The sequence below is a fragment of the Arachis ipaensis genome, chromosome B4 (genome assembly GCF_059453495.1).
Source record: "Arachis ipaensis isolate K30076 ecotype BB chromosome B4, ASM5945349v1, whole genome shotgun sequence".
Classification (NCBI taxonomy): Eukaryota; Viridiplantae; Streptophyta; class Magnoliopsida; order Fabales; family Fabaceae; genus Arachis; species Arachis ipaensis.
The window spans coordinates 100,338,795-100,342,389 of record NC_142439.1 but is presented as its reverse complement, the minus strand read 5'-3'; the positions used below and the strand labels follow the sequence as shown (position 1 = coordinate 100,342,389).

At 33.5% G+C, this 3,595-nt stretch overlaps 1 non-coding gene across 1 annotated transcript; it reads left to right on the top strand.

Annotated features, from left to right (window-relative positions):
* Positions 1–1,507: 1,507 nt before the first annotated feature.
* Positions 1,508–1,615, top strand: LOC148568565 (small nucleolar RNA R71). Its single transcript, XR_015882937.1, has one exon. It is a non-coding gene; the product is annotated as a small nucleolar RNA R71 (small nucleolar RNA).
* Positions 1,616–3,595: the final 1,980 nt, after the last annotated feature.

The following is a 3,595-nucleotide window of genomic DNA, read 5'->3' as shown; positions in this document are numbered from 1 at the left end:
AAAGGAGAACTTTGAGTTTTAAATACAAGGTAATCCTTATTTAGTTGCAGGACCAACTCTCCTCTGTCCACATCAATCACAGCTCTTGTTGTGGCTAGGAAGGGTCTTCCAAGGATGATGGATTCATCCTCATCCTTCCCAGTGTCTAGGATTATGAAATCAGCAGGGATGTAAAGGCCTTCAACCTTTACTAACACGTCCTCTACTTTTCATAAGCCTGTTTTCTTGAATTGTCTACCATCTCTAGTGAGATTCTGGCAGCTTGCACCTCAAAGATCCCAAGTTTCTCCATTACAGAGAGTGGCATTAAGTTTATTCCTGACCCCAGGTCACACAGAGCCTTCTCAAAGGTCATGGTGCCTATGTTACAGGGAATTAGGAATTTACCAGGATCCTGTTTCTTTTGAGGTAGAGTTTGCTGAACCAAGGCATTTAGTTCCTTTATGAGCAATGGAGGTTCATCCTCCCAAGTCTCATTACCAAATAATTTGGCATTCAGCTTCATGATTGCTCCTAAATACTGAGCAACTTGCTCTTCAGCAATGTCTTCATCTTCTTCAGAAGATGAATAGTCATCAGAGCTCATGAATGGTAAAAGGAGGTTCAATGGAATCTCTATGGTCTCTAGATGAGCCTCAGATTCCTTTGGCTCCTCAAAGGGAAACTCCTTATTGGTCACTGAACGTCCCAGGAGGTCTTCCTCACTAGGATCCACGTCCCCTTCCTCCCTTGTAGGTTCGACCATGATGGTCAAATCAATGGTCTTGCACTCTCTTTTTGGATTTTCTTCTGTATTGCTTGGGAGAGTACTAGGATGAGTTTCAGTGACCTTTTTACTCAGCTGGCCCACTTGTGCCTCCAAATTTCTAATGCAGGACCTTGTTTCATTCATGTAACTTCGAGTGGCCTTATATAGATCAGAGACTATATTTGCTAAGCTAGATGGATTCTGCTCAGAATTCTCTGTCTGTTGCTGAGTGGATGATGGAAAAGGCTTGCTATTGCTAAACATGTTTCTTCCACCATTATTAAAGCCTGGTTGAGGCTTTTGTTGATCCTTCCATGAGAAATTTGGATGATTTCTCCATGAGGGATTATAGGTATTTCCATAGGGTTCCCCCATGTAATTCACCTCTGCTATTGCAGGGTTCTCAGGATCATAAGCTTCTTCTTCAGAAGATGCCTCTTGAGTACTATTGGATGCAGCTTGCAATCCATTCAGACTTTGAGAAATCATATTGACTTGCTGAGTTAATATTTTATTCTGAGCCAATATGGCATTCAGAGTATCAATTTCAAGAACTCCCTTCCTCTGAGGCGTCCCATTACTCACAAGATTCCTTTCAGAAGTGTACATGAACTGGTTATTTGCAACCATGTCAATGAGTTTCTGAGCTTCTGCAGGCGTTTTCTTTAGGTGAATGGATCCACCTGAAGAATGGTCCAATGACATCTTAGATAATTCAGACAGACCATCATAGAATATATCCAGGATGGTCCATTCTGAAAGCATGTCAGAAGGACACTTTTTGGTCAGTTCCTTGTATCTCTCCCAAGCTTCATAGAGGGATTCACCTTCTTTCTATTTGAAGGTTTGAACATCCACTCTAAGCTTGCTAAGCTTTTGAGGAGGAAAGAACTTGGCTAAGAAAGCCGTGACCAGCTTATCCCAGGAGTTCAGGCTATCTTTAGGTTGAGAGTCCAACCATATTCTAGCTCTGTCTCTTACAGCAAATGGGAAAAGCATGAGCCTGTAGACCTCGGGATCAACCCCATTGGTCTTAACAGTATCACAGATTTGCAAGAATTCAGTTAAGAACTGAAAAGGATCTTCTGATGGAAGTCCATGAAACTTGCAATTCTGTTGCATCAGAGAAACTAATTGAGGCTTTACCTCAAAATTGTTTTCTCCAATCGCAGGAAGTGAGATGCTTCTTCCATAGAAGTTGGAAGATGGTGCAATAAAGTCACCAAGCATCTTCCTTGCATCTCCACCATTGTTATTATTTTCAGTCATGTCTCCTTCTTTTTCGACAATTTCTGTCAGGTTTTCTCCAGAGAGTTGTGCTTTAGCTTCCCTTAGCTTCCTCTTCAGAGTCCTTTCAGGTTCAGGGTCAGCTTCAACAAGAATATTTTTATCCTTGTTCCTGCACATATGAAAAAGAAGAGAACAGAAAAGAAAATATGGAATCCTCTATGTCACAGTATAGAGATTCCTTTATGTGAGTAGAAAAAAAGGAGAATAGAAGAAGGAGAAGAGAAAGATTCGAAAATTAATTAAAATAAAAATATTTTTGTTTTTATTTTAAATATTAATTAGAATTCAAAAATAAAAAAATAAAAATAAAATTAGATTAAAATTTAAAACAATTAGTTAATTAAAAAATTTTGAAAAAGGGGGAAGGAGTTTTCGAAAATTAGAGAGAGAAAATTAGTTAGGTGGTTTTGAAAAAGATATGATTGAAATAGAAAATTTTTAAAATCAAACAGAAAGTCAGGTAGTTAATTGAGAAAAAGATTTGAAAATCAAATTTGAAAAGATAGGAAGTTAGAAAAAATTTTGAAAATTGATTTTTGAAAAAGATATGATTGAAATGATTGAAATTATTTTGAAAAAGATTTGATTGAGAAGATATGATTGCAATTTATTTAAAAAAAAATATGATTGAAAAGATATGATTGAAGAAGAAATTAAAAAGATTTGATTTTGAAAAAGATTTTGAAATTAGCAATAAAAAAGATATGATTGAAAATTAAAAAGATATGATTTTGAAAATTAAAGTTGATTACTTGACTAACAAGGAACAAAAAGATATGATTTTAAAATTTAAAGATTGAACCTTTCTTAATAGGCAAGTAACAACTTGAAATTTTTGAATCTAAAAATTAAATGTTAGTGAGATTTTCGAAAATATGAAGTAAGAATAGGAAAAAGATTTTGAAAATCAAATTTTAAAAAAAAATTCGAAAATATATAAAAATAAATGAAAAAGATTTGATTTTTGAAAAAGATTTGAAAAGATAGAATTTTGAAATTGAAATTTATGAGTAAAACAAGGAAAGATATATTTTTTATTTTTGAATTTTTAATGATGAAAGAGAAAAACATCAAAAAGACTCAAAACATAGAAATTATGAATCAAAACAACTAATGCATGCAAGAACACTTTGAATGTCAAGATGAACACCAAGAACACTTTAAAGATCAAGATGAACATCAAGACTTATTTTTGAAAATTTTTAAGAAAAGAAAAATATGCAAGACACCAAACTTAGAAATTTTCAAACTTTAGACACTAACAAATTGAAAATACATATGAAAAACAAAAAAAGACACAAAACAAGAAAAATTAAAGATCAAACAAAGAAAATTATCAAGAACAACTTGAAGATCATGAAGAACACATACATAAATTTTCGAAAATTTTAAGAAGAATTAAAAAGATGCAATTGACATCAGACTTACAAATTGACACTAGACTCAAACAAGAAACATAAAATTTTTTTGGTTTTTATGATTTTATAAGAATTTTTTTGGTCTTTTCAAAAATTATTTTGAGAAGAATGAGAAAGAAGAAAAAAAATTTTTTTTGTA